Source organism: Suncus etruscus, chromosome 4, assembly GCF_024139225.1.
Source record: "Suncus etruscus isolate mSunEtr1 chromosome 4, mSunEtr1.pri.cur, whole genome shotgun sequence".
Classification (NCBI taxonomy): Eukaryota; Metazoa; Chordata; class Mammalia; order Eulipotyphla; family Soricidae; genus Suncus; species Suncus etruscus.
Window position 1 is genome coordinate 154,237,522 of NC_064851.1, and position 13,671 is coordinate 154,251,192.

Sequence of the window (13,671 nt, forward strand, 5' to 3'; positions counted from 1 at the left end):
GTGTCTTCTAAGGAGTTTTTGTATCATGAGGAGAAAAGGGAGGGCTGTGACAGGGCAGACTTTTACCTCAGGAGTGTGCGTTCTAAGGTGAAAGAGATGTGCATGTCTGTGGCTTGCAGGCCGATGGCACATGGAAGGCAGAGAGATTAACTGAGGGTGTCGGGAACCAGAAAGAAATACAGCAAGGGGTGTGAAGGGGATGGGATCAAGCACGTAGGTGGAGGGGCTGGTCGGAGAGAGGAGGAGGGATGACTTCTCTAGAAACGAAAGAAGGAACAAAGAGAGGATAAGTGCAGATGTAGATGTAGGTTTGTAGTGGGATGTTAAGGGAGATTTCATCTTGAGCAGCTATTTTTTTCCCAGCAAGTGGGAGGCAAGGTCTCCTGCGAAGAGGTGGTGAGGAATTTGAAGGAGGGAGGAGACTGAGACACAGAGTTGAACAAATAGTCCACACAACCTCTAATTGCTTCATAGTGCTGACGACCCAACCAGAGTGGCAGGTCAGTGGCTTCTGGACTTTGGTCCGTCCAACACTGCCCAGTGGTTTTCAGGAATTGCCTCACCGGCCCAGGAGCAGGCAGGGGAAAGGACTTCACTGGATCATCCAGAACTGAGCTATGCCAGGTAGAAAGGAGAAAAAAGATGGACTGGTCAAAAGTGCCTCTGGCTCTGGATATGTAGGTCAAGTCGGGAGAGAATTAAACTCTATTCATCATAGAGTTAGTTTTCTAGGAGGTAAAAGCCTCTGTAAACAGGGTCTCCAGGAGGTTGTTAATCGGGTGGTTGGAAAGGGCCACATGTAGGATGGACACCATAACTTTGGACTGGTCACTGAATGGGCCACTTACAGCAGAATAATGGTGTCCTGATCATTGCAAAATTTGTATTCAGTCTTCCCAGATCCAATTTTTACTCCCTTGGGGACTTTACTGCCCCAGTTAAGAACTTTTGTTGTTTTTGTTTTATTTTGAGGCCACACATCTGTTCTCAGAGATTTCTCCTGGTTTTGTGCTCTGATCCCCATGGAAGGGCTTGAGGGATCATATGGGTTGCTGGAATTGAACCTGGGTTGGCTGCTTGAAAGGCAAGCACCCCACCCTCTGTGCTATCACTCTCATCCCTCAAGTTTTTGGTTCCTTAGAAAATGCCTGGGGCTGGAAAGGTGGCGCTAGAGGTAAGGTGTCTGCCTTGCAAGCGCTAGCGTAGGACAGACCGACAGACCGTGGTTCGATCCCCGGCGTCCCATACGGTCCCTACAAGCCAGGGGCAATTTCTGAGCACATGGCCAGGAGTAATCCCTGAGCGTCAAATGGGTATGGCCCAAAAACCAAAAAAAAAAAAAAAAAAAAAAAAAAAGTTCCCCGAACACAGACTGGTGTTCCCTAGTCAATAAGTGGGAGATAGGGCAGAGCAAACTCTTTGCTTCAGACAAGGAAGCAGAAGAAGGGAGGTAATCTGTAGAGGGCACCCAAGGAGGAGGAACAGAGCGGATGGTCTGTTTATCTGTTTGTGGTTGACTGGGAGACTTGGAGAGCAGGTATTAAGAAGTAAATCAATGGCACTGGAGCAATAATACAGACATAATACATGCAGCGATCCAGGTTCCATCTTTGGCATCCCATATGATTCCTGGACCCCACCAGGAGTAATTCTTTGCAAGGGGGGGTTGGGTCACACTCAGCAGCACTCAGGGGATACTCCTAGCTCTGCATTCAGAAATCATTCTTGGCAGGCTCGGGGGACTATATGGGATGCTAGGGATCGAAGTGGGTCAGCCATGTGCAAGTCCAACACCTTACCTTCTGTGCTATTGCTCTGGCTTACCAGGAGGCCTCTCCCCTTCCCAAAGAAAAATAAATAAAATCAATCCCCAGGTGGTATAATGCTTTTTTTTTTTTTTTTTGTCTAGCAACAGATTTGTTTTTGACCTAATAAGATTCCTTTCAGGCATTGTCCTTGGCTCCGGGGAGGCTGCTTTGCTGTCTGTGGACAACTTCTTCATTTCCGTGATTTTCCAAATCATACCCTTTACTGAATTGCCTCGGGGCTCAAGCACAAAATTAAAACATTAAACTGATAAAATATAACATGGCAGCAATTAAGACAGCAGACAACAAAACAGAGTGTTAAAAAAAAAAAATAGCCTCAGAGCATTTTTCTAACAGTTAAAAAAAGCTGCCATTGTTAGAGGAAGCCTGAAGCTTCCAGAACAGTGACAGTGATGGCCTCTCAGGTAGGTACCTTAGGAATCTAAGTTCTCCAGCATAGCACAGTGAAGGCACTCAGGGAATGGAAGCAGACAGTCAGCATCAGAGAAGAAAGTAAGCAGAGAGGATTCTATTGCCTTCTTTTTCCTGAAAGACTGGTAGCATGATATGGGGAGGGCTTACTGATTGGACTGCAGAGCCTGTTGGATAAAGGCCCTCCTTTTTGGTGGGGGGCACCCCTGGCAGTGCTCAGGGGTTACTTCTTGCTCTGTCAGAAGCTATTTCTGAGCTCAGAGCCAGGAGTAATCCCTGAGTGCCGCTGGGTGCGCCCCCCATCCAAAACAAGAAATTATTCTTGGCAGGCTCAGGGGACCATATGGAATGCCAGGGATTGAACCCAGGTTGGCACATGCAAGGCAAACACCCTATCTACCTACTGTGCTATCACTCCAGCTCCATGATATTTTCTGAATGCAGAGTCAGTGATGCTCATACCCTAAGCATCACTGGGTGTGGTCCCAAACAAAAACAATAGCCAAGTAAGCCAACCATTTACTGATAAAGCATTAGAAAATGTGTTTATTTTTTAATTTGTTTTTTTTTATTTTTTAATTTGTTTTGGTTTATTTTTTGTTTTTGTTGTTTTCAGGCCACACCTGGCAGCCCTCAGGGGTTACTCCTGGCTCTGAGCTCAGAAATTGCTCCTGGCAAGCTTGGGGGATAATATGGGAGGCTGGAAATCAAACCGGGCTCCAACCATGGTTGGCCGCATGCAAGACAAATGCCCTACCATTGTGCTATCACTCCAGCACCAAGAAAATGTGTTTAAAAGCATCTCTCACAGTCAGTTTTATGATCTCTTATGGGATTGTGGCCTAAAGTTTAAGATTCCCCAGGCTAAATTACTCTCCTCTTGTTTTCTAGTTCTTTTTTTTTTTTTTTTTTTGGTTCTTCAGGCCACACCCGTTTGATGCTCAGGGGTTACTCCTGGCTAAGCGCTCAGAAATTGCTCCTGGCTTGGGGGGACCATATGGGATGCCGGGGGATCGAACCGGTGTGATCTTTCCTTGGCTAGCGCTTGCAAGGCAGACACCTTACCTCTAGCGCCACCTCGCCGGCCCCTTGTTTTCTAGTTCTTAAGCAAGGGCTACTTTCCAGGCCCTCACAGAGCAGAACTCTGACTTTTTTGTTTTGCTTTGTTTGAGGACCACACCCAGTGGTGCTGAGGGCCAACCCCTGGCTCTGTGTTTAGGGATTACTCCTGAAGGGGGCTCAGGGGACCTATGGGTTGGCTGGAGGCAAGGCAAGCATTCTAGCTGCTCTATTATTTCTCCAGGTCCTAGAGTTTTGATTTTGTAGATGGAATCTAAAATGGGCCAGAAGGGATGACCAGATCTATTGAAATATCTAACACAAGATTCACAAAGAGCTGTACATCCAGCTACATTGGTATCATTTCTTTTTTTTTTTTTTTTGGTTTCTGGGTTATATCAGGCTAGGCTCAGGATCACTCCTAGTTCTGTGCTAAGGCATCACTCCTAGCTGGGCTGGCAGGGGACCATATGTGATGCTGGGGATTGAACCCTACTCACCTATATACCAGGCAAGTACTGCTGTACATATTCTTTAGCCCCATAAACATCTCTAAATCATGGGGTTTCTTTCTCAGAGCTGAAAGGGTCAAAGTAGCACATGGATCCCCAGAGGCTCCTCTAACCCATAAGAAAACATATCAGAGGTTAAACTCTGTTTAGTGAAATGCCTGAGGGATGAAGACAAAGGCTGGCCCTGTCCCTGCTTGCCTAGATCATCGCTGCTTTGAGCTGTCTCCACAGTGTCCTCAGAGGCATTTGAGCCCATGCGACTGTGTCCTTCCATGTATCTCATCTTTTCTAAGCCAGCACCCAGTACCTGAGAATATCCTTTTTTTTTCCCCTAGACTCTTGAACAGAACAGAATTGTCCTTTCTTTTTTTGAAGTTTGGTGACTTCATATTCATTCTTCAAAGAAAATTTCAAATGTCACCTCTTTAGTAAAGCTTCCCTCATTTACCCCAGTCTTAAATTGGGCTAAACCATCTCTGTTCTACGCCAATCCCCTCATTTTACTGCCCCTGCTGGGAGGATAAGCATTCTAAAAGGAATTGCCAAGAAGTGTGTGTGTGTGTGTGTGTGTGTGTGTGTGTGTGTGTGTGTGTGTGTGTGTGTGTGTGTGTGTTGGGGTGGGGGAAGCCAAAGGAAGGTTGCCAAAAGATCAAGATTACCTGAACTGGCTGGAAATTTGGGGTTCCAGTGGCCTGACCGGGGAGTATTCTGCACCTCCAGCTGCATCTCCTTTTCTTTCTTTCTTTTTTTTTTTGGTTTTTGGGCCACACCCAGCGGTGCTCAGGGGTTACTCCTGGCTATCTGCTCAGAAATAGCTTCTGGCATGCAGAAGGACGGTGGTTGAATCCCAGCATCTCATATGGTCCTCTGAGCTTGCCAGGAGCAATATCTGAGTGTAAAGCCAGGAGTAACCCTGAGCGCAGCTGGGTGTGACCCAAAGAAACAAAAACAAACAAACAAACAAACAAACAAACAAAAGAAATAGCTCCTGGCAGGCACAGGGGATCATATGGGACATTGGGATTTGAACTAACCACCTTAGGTCCTGGATCGGCTGCTTGCAAGGCAAACGCGGCTGTGCTATCTCCCCGGCCCCTGCATGTCCTTTTCAAGGCGTCTAAAAGTGCATTGATTTTTATTTATATAACCGAAACCCAACTACAGACATGTTTGTAATCATGGTTCTTAAATAAAGATATGCATTAAAAATTGGAAAAAATATAAATGAAAGTGCATTGATGCTGCATGACTTCCAAAGAGAAATAGATGGACATTTTAAAGTGGAAATTGTTCTCTATTTATTGAATGTGTATTTGACAAAAAAAAAATAACTAGCACATCAAACCTGTTATTTCATAGGTATTATTGCTTAGAAGGGGATTCAAGTCAGCATTCAAGTTAAAAACAGTGAGTCAATGTAGAAGAAAGTACCAATTAAATAATAGTCTAGGTAGTGATACGGTGGAGAAAATGGGTCTGTCTGGGAGGCTCTGGAATTCTGCCATGGAAGGTGACTCCTTCTTTGCTGGAGGGGAGCAGCAGGGCAGAGTTCGGCAGATGGACTGTGTCCTCAGCATGAAGCCTCCCCCACCTGTGGAGGGGCCCAGGGAGCACCCCACAGAGCCTTCACTCTCAGCTTCCCTGTGGTTACTAAGGAGTGGGAGGCTGAGAGGGGCCGCATGCTGGAAGCTCATCTGCTCCCTCATTCTCACCCAACACCCTGCTCAGTATAAACTATTCAGGGTGATGATTAACAAGGGTGCAGGAAGCTTGGGGGTGTGGGCGGGGGAGAAGGCAGTGTGGACAGTTTTCTCACATCCATCCACGAAGGTTCAACTTGGAATCACTGTCGAATGATTCCTGGGTTGTACATTGGCATCCCCAAGCCAATCCACAGAAATAGGAGTTTAGAACCCTGGCTCAAACAGTTCTGATCTTGGAGCCTCTGTTTCTGTGTTATTCAAAGTTCCAAGTCAGTTCTGATGTTCCCAAACCTGGAGGTACGAGGATAAACCCCACATCTTACTCTGTGTGCTTGTGGGAATGCAGGCTTGGGGAAACTGTGGCCCTTTCCCAGAGATTCTGAAAATCCACAACAGACGTCTGCTCCAAGCTCCATTCTGCAGTTCTCTATTTCTGGTGAATCTAGGCAGAGGCTTGTGAAGAGAAACTACCAACATAGCATGGTGGTGTTTGCATGAGGCTCTCCCTGGTTTAATACCTGGCACCTCGATTATTTGCCCGAGCTCTACCCAGGAATGATTTCTTAGTGCAGAGCCAGGAATAACCCCTGAGCACCAAAACCAAAGAACAAAAATCAAAACTAGGAGCAACAACTAGGAGAAATTCTACCTGGCATTTTATAACCATGATTAAAAACCTGGGAGACGATTGTCCCCAGGGCAATTGTCCAGATCTTGTGACTTTAAGAGCTGGAAAGATGGGTGTTTGCCTTGTACGTGGCCAACCCTGGACTGACCAATTTAAATCCTCGGCATCCCATATAGTCCCCTGAACCTGCCATGCGTGATTTCTGAGTGCAGAGCTAGGAGTAACCCCTGAGTGCCACCGGGTGTGACCCAGAAACAAAATTTAAAAAAGGGCTGGGAAGATAGTATAGAGAATTTCAGTACAAACTGCAGCTCAAATTGAATTTGAGCTCTGACCCCAAGTGACTCCATAAACACTGGCATGGCCCTATAGCCTCTGGATGGGCTAGGAATGAGAAGTACTATAGTTTGAGACTCCCAATGCTAGGCTGAATAATGCTGGCAGAAGCTCCTAAGGACTCCCACCCCCAAATCATGGCTATTTAACACATGAAATACCTACAGCTCCATTGGTCTCAAGACCTGGACTGGCCATAAAAAAAGTTACCACAAAATAAAGAGCCTTCTCAGTTCTTTCTTTCCCTGATGCACAGTCTCCCTTGCATTTTCTGAGATGGGTTTAAGCATTTCTCTGGCTCCACTCTGAATATTTTTAAAAGGGGCATGTGAGTGTGTATGTTTGTGTGTCTTTGTGTAAGTGTGTGTGTCTGTGTGTTTGTACCTGGCCTTGTTTATGATTCAACATTTGTCCTGAATTGTGGGGGTCACGTGCAGTGTAGACCTCTGAGCATACACTGTCACTCTCCTAATCTTTCTCATTCTAACAGTGGAGGGAGGCTCATGATTTCACAGACCCATGACAAACATTTGAGTTTTGTTGTTGTTGTTGTTGTTTCCCACAACACTGGCCCCAGAGCTATGAACATTCTGGCATGTGTGGGCCAGAGAGATAGCATGGAGGTAGAGCGTTTGCTTTGCATGCAGAAGGATGGTGGTTCGAGTTCCGGCATCCCATATGGTCCCCCGAGCCTGCCAGGAGCAATTTCTGAGCATAGAGCCAGGAGTAACCCCTGAGCACTGCCAGGTGTGACCCAAAAACCAAAACCAAAACAAACCAAACCAAAATAAAACAAAAACATTCTGGCATGTGTTTGAGTGTGCCCAGAGATAGGACTCTACCTGTGTGGGGCTTCTTGAGGTTCATCTGTCATTGCCCCTCCAGACTCATGCTGGTGGACTAAAGAATGTATGCAGTTCTGTTGTGGGCCAAATGTCCCCCCTGTTAGTTTGTAATCTGTGTCTCTCAGGCGTGGAGCCAAAACATATTAATTATTTTGTGGGGTGTGGATTTCTTCCTCTGTGGCTCGCCTTGGGTCCTTGGCCACATTTCTACTGGGTGATTGTTGTCTTTCCAGTTGACTGCTGGGGCTCTGGTCTGAGTCTGTCACTACGATCAGTGCTGGTATCTTCACTGCAATTCCTTCATAACACAGGAAATTTACATTTCTGTGTCACCAGCAGTGCTAGTCTCACCCTCCTGTCTGGAAATCTCTAATCAACCGTTTGACCTGTGAGGGACTGAGAGGAGAATTGGCCACAAACTAGACTAATTTGGGTTGAATTTAGGCTGAGAGATTTAGAGCAAGCAAGCGTGGGAGAACACTCTGCCTTGGGCTGAGCTTCTGGGCTTACAAATAGGCAAGTGCCCTTCTCCCAAAATCAAGGATGCTGAAGCCAGGCCTAAAGCAGGCCTGAAGCCCCAGGACAGTGCCTTCCTCCACACATTTTCCTCCCCCATCTCCAAAGCAGTTGCCACAGGAGGCCACTTGAGGCCCATCCAGTGTGCCCATCCCAATGAGAGAAACATAATCTTTTCAAGTCTTCTGGTGTATTGAGAGTTTTGAGACCTTGGAGGAAGAGGCTCACACCCTACCCTCCTACCCTGGCCTGTAGCCTGAACCCATGTGTGGTGACTCACAGAGTTCATTACCAAATAAACTGGCACTCCTGGAGCTCAGGGGGAGGTGTGGGCACCTCACAATCAATGAATGACCCCCACCTCCCCCAGTGTCAGACTTCGTGAATGCCTTTACTCCCAAGTACCCATCTGAGCAGTATCAAGCAAGGATAGCTGGGCAGAGCCCCTGGTGGTCAGCAGTATTTTTTTTTAAGTATTTAAAATAATGTTTATTATAAACACCATGAATTTATCAAGTTGTTCATGATATAGTGCATAATAAGGCATTAAATGTTCAAAATCCAATCCCATCACCAGTGTGACCTTCCCATCACGAGTGTCCCCAATCTTCTCTCCACTACTATAGTCTGCAAGGATACTCAAACAGATTTGCTTCATATTGCTTGTTACAACACAAACGCAACTGGAATTATGAAATCTTAGATCAACATGGGTCACTTTGAAAAAATTGTTATCTCTCCATTGTGTTTACTAAAGCCAGTGTCTAAGGATTTCCTGGGCTGTCGTTGGTGCTGACCGAACCCTCTATACTATTGGTTAGGTTCACTGAAGTTGCTAAATTATTATGCAAAGTTACCATCAAATTTCCTTTAATACTACTGGGCTGCCACTATTATAAAACATTGAGGTATTGCGTGGCCATGTGCAACTGTGCTGTTCAGGATTTATAGATCTAAAAAAAAATTTGGTGGCTTGAAAGTTTGATAAGGTTAAGACAAGGAGTTGTGTCATTTCTATCAGAGGGTATAGTGTGTGGCACTGGCTTGCTGTGATTCATGCAGAAAAGGGAATCTGCTCTCCCACCTTTCTGAGAATGCCACAGAGATACCAGCCTGAAACAGACTGCCTGGGAAGTATTGGGAGCCATTATTTTCTTTTGGAGCTTGGTGGAGAAGGCAGGCATTTTTTCTGGGTCTGTAGCCTTTAGGGCAGGGTCACAATTGTGGCTAAAAGATGTCTCCTATGTACCCCGCTTATTGGCCCCAAGTCTCTACACCCATCTCCTCCCAGTGGATGGATATCAGGGGTGTTTTAATGGTTTACAGAGCAGGATATAAATATACATGATACCAAGTCACAAGGCTTTGCATGTGGGATCCCTGAGTTCTTTTTTCCTGCACTGCATAGTCCCCTTAGCATTCTGGGAATGACCCCTGAATACAGTGCCAGGAGGAGCCCCCACACCTCACTGAGTGTGATTCCAAATCCCCAAAACAAACAAAAAGGTGCAGGAATAAAGAGCATGTAGACACAAGCATGATGCTGCTCCTAGGAGGATAGAATGCTCCGAAAGACCATATGCATATCTATATTTACAGAATATCCAGATCTGAATCTGAGACTAACCCATGGCAAACATTGCTTACTTAACTCTCCCTGTCCCCTCCTAGATGTAGGACCTGGAATGGAAGTCAGGAATGAGTGATAGATGGGCAGATGAGGGGCTAGGGTGGTCAGGGATGAATACTTCTCTTCCAGGTTTAGGCTTTTTCTACAATGGAGCTGAGAGCTTCAGAGCTCTCAGAGTTCTGAAACCTGAGGGGGAGCCTGACCTGGGGAGACATCCCTTTGGCATGTTGCTGGAGGACCTTTTTGACCCTGGCAAGGAGCCATAATGGAGGAACCTAGTGAACCTGGCAGCTGAACAGCTTAATTGTCATTTCCACCAGCAGATGGTTACCAGGGAAACTCAAAGAATGTTAAAACTGGGAGGGATTTCAGGCAATATGGAGGCAGTCTGACAGAATCTTGGATAATTAAAAAAAATATTTTTTGAAGTGGGGGAGTTCCCACAAGTTCTTTAAGATCTCAATTGTATTATCTTCACTTCGGCAATACTCTGAAACAATGAGCGACTATATATTTGGATCATCTGGATGTCTGCCTGAGAGCATTGCAGGGCCCCGTGACTCAGTTCTGTCATTGTTTATATTTATCGGTGACTTGGTTTGCTCAGTGACTCGGATTGCTCAGTGACTGCAGCCCCTGAAGAAACTAGGGTTTTCAGGCTGCCCATCTTGAGCAAGTTCTGCTGTTTCATGTCCGCAGAGCCCTCAGTATCTTTGCCTGGGAAGGAATTTTTAGTGGCGTCTGTACATGAGTCAGGATGAAAGGATGCGAAGCATCCTGTCCCTGCCCCCATTGGCAGGGCTGCCTGGTTCCTTCTGACTATTCTGCTTCAATTTCCTGTCAATAAAATCAGGATCACCATGCCCTCCTCACAGGATATTAGGAAGGCAAAATGGGATCATTAGTGTACGAGTTCACACTCCTCAGTGCTGAAGAGGTGGGGTACATTTCCACGTCATTTATTGGCACAGCTGGACTGACACCCGGCCTTCAGCCCCACCTGGTGCTTCCCCTCACCCCCTGTCTCCCAGCCCATGAGCTGTGGCAGCGATTCTAATTCCGAAGAGAGCAATAATAGCATCTTAGGTAGGGCCTGTCACTCTTTGGACAAACATACTACCTTTATTTTTATTTATGAAAGAGATTAAATTAAGGAAACCAAACATACACATGAGTGTACTGAATTTTCTCACTGCTAGACTCTCTCTTTTCAGAGCAAAAATAAATTCTCCCTTAAAGGCAAGATCATAAAGAGGGCACATGGGGATAGGACACCCACCCCAAAGACCTGCAGCAAAGGACTCTTGCTGAGATGACAGACTCAGCCAGGGATGGCTCTGCTGGTTAAAGGACCACTGAGATTGGCATGTGGTCTCATTTCTGCACCTCTCTCTGGAGAAACTATCTCAGGGTTAGGATTTTCCAGGGCCCATAGTCTGCTTCAGAAAGCAAGGTCCGGGACCGGGCGGTGGCGCTGGAGGCAAGGTGCCTGCGCTAGCCTAGGACGGATCACGGTTCGATCCCCCGGTCCCATATGGTCCCCCAAGAAGCCAGGAGCAACTTCTGAGCGCATAGCCAGGAGTAACCCCTGAGCATCACAGGGTGTGGCCCAAAAAACAAAAAACAAAACAAAACAAAAAAAACAGAAAGCAAGGTCCACAGGATGGACTGATAGTAGAACTATCAGTGTTGTGATGCACATACCATACCTGGGTTCAATCTCAAGCAGCACAATCCTATCTGGGGTGATCCCTTAGTACAGAGCTAGGAGTAAGCCCTAAATAAGCTGGATGTACCCCAGGCTAAAAGATGTCTCCTATTCACCCCACTTATTGGCCCCAAGTCTCTACACCCACTTCCTCCTCTACAACTACCTCCTCTAGAATGCACTGCTTTCCCAAGACTCAACTCAGTGCCTGGTCATAGTGGTGAGATTTGGAGGAGGAGTGAAGGACAATGTCAGAATCACCCTTCATGTGACATTTTGTTGTTGTTGCTTGTTTTAGGGCCATACCCAGTGGTGCTCAGAGCTTCCTCCTACCTCTATGCTCAGGCATCACACTTGGCAGGGCTTGGGGTACCAGGTATTGAACCCTGGCCTGAACAAGGCAAGTGACCTGCCTGCTGTATTATCTGTCTAGACCCTAGTGTAACATTTGTTGCTTCCAGATTTGGAGAGACCTTTTAGACAGAGTTGTTTCAGATGTTCAGGTTTAGAGTCCAGAGACCAGGAAACAAGAAGCAGAGGAAGGCTTCCACCTGGCATCAGGGAGTAAGCAGAGATGAGGACTAGTGATTCAGAGGCCAAGACCAGACTCACAGGAGGATTGATTTTTATTAAGTTTCTGTTGACTGGAGTTCTTTGGTGTAGCAGGCTTCGAGCTGGGGATGAAGAAAAGAGAAAATCCTGTCCCCCATACTCACCTCTCCACATGGCTGTGTTTGTCCACAGGTGAAAGAAAAGACGGAGATCTAGAAGCAAGTGTATGGGAACTCAAACAATAGCACTACAAGATGTAAGCTTGGATAAGACCCTTCCTTTGATGTTTTCATCTTTTTTCCTTTAAAATGGAGTGCAGAGCAGAAAGTGCCTAGCCCCAGGATAAATAAGACAGTCCTAAAAAAAATAGCTTCTGGCACAGTGTGGCACTCAGGACCTGCTCTCCAACCTGGCATTGGGCATCTCCCTGCTCTGACCACACAAGGAAGGACTGGCAAGTCCCAGACATTGAGGCAGTTTATTTAGAGTTGTTTTGTTATTGTGGAGGTGGTTGTTTCTACTAGGTGCTATGAATAACGTTGTGCATATTTCTCAATCATGTGACCAAAAGTTTCTCTTGGGTGTACATTCTACTAATAAAAGCACACCGGAAGTGTACTTATGGACACTGAGCAACACTGTATACCAGTGTTGGAGGTATTCTGAGACCAGAATTGTTAACTTTTCAGTTGCTAAATCCAGAAGAGTTAGGTTAGGAGGTCTAGGGATGGCTCAGCGGGTAAAAGTGCCTGCCTTGTAAGCATGGAGCCATTAATTTGGTCCTCAATGCTATTCATGTATGCTGAGCACAGTCCTGGTAGCAATATTATCCATACGAGTGTTACAACAAAATGGGCCATAGCTAGCACGCAATAAGAGCGTGCAGCATTGCAAGGAAAATCAGTGATACTATGGTCAAGTTACTTATGAGCCTCACAACAATTCTGTGAGCACTCTGCCCAGCATGTAATTAAGCACCAGGATCAATGCATGCAACTTTGGGTCAGCACAGTGAGAGCATCAGTGAGGGGAAGATGAAAGTGCTCAGCCTTTAGAGGTCAGAGTGATAGTACAGTGGGTAAGGCATTTGCCTTGCATGCAGTCCATCCAGGTTCAGTCCCTGACATCACATATGTTTCCCAGCACTACCACAGTAATTCCTGAGTGCAAAGTTAGGAGTAAGTGCTGAGCAATGCCCCAAACAATAACAAAACAAAAAGTGAACAGTGTTTAAAAAATAGCCATGTGACTTTACTTTTAAAAAAATTATATTTAAAAAAGAGGTAGCTAGGGGCCGGGAAGGTGGCGCTAGAGGTAAGGTCGGTTCTCCCCTATGTCCCATATGGTCCCCCCAAGCCAGGGGCGATTTCTGAGCGCATAGCCAGGAGTAACCCCTGAGTGTCAAATGGGTGTGGCCCAAAAACAAACAAACAAAAAGAGATAGCTAGGGGGCTTGAGCACAACCTTGGCATACTGGAAGTCCGGGTTTAATCTCCTGAGTGCCACTGGAAATGGGCCTAAGGCACTGAGCCAGAGTTATACCTGAGTTAGGTGTGACCATCCCCCAAAGAGGGGCTCAGGAAGTTCCTGAGGGAAAGGGCTGGGAGTAGCACAGAGATTAAAGGTAAAGGGAAGGGAGAGAGGCTCAAGTGTTAGGTACTGAACAGTTGGCATGGAAATATTTCAGCATTTGAACAAATGGAATGAACAGATAAAAAAAGTACTAGGGTAGGACCAGAGAGATAGCACAGCAGGCATGGCTTTTGCCTTGCAATTGGCTGACTCAGGCTAGATCCCATATGGTCCCCAAGCCTGTGAGAAGTGATTTCTTAGTGCGGAGCCAGGAGTGCTCTGAGTACGGCCAGATGTGTCCCTAAAATAAACAAACAAAAAAGTACTGTGGTGTGTGTGTGTGTGTGTGTGTGTGTGTGTGTGTGTGTGT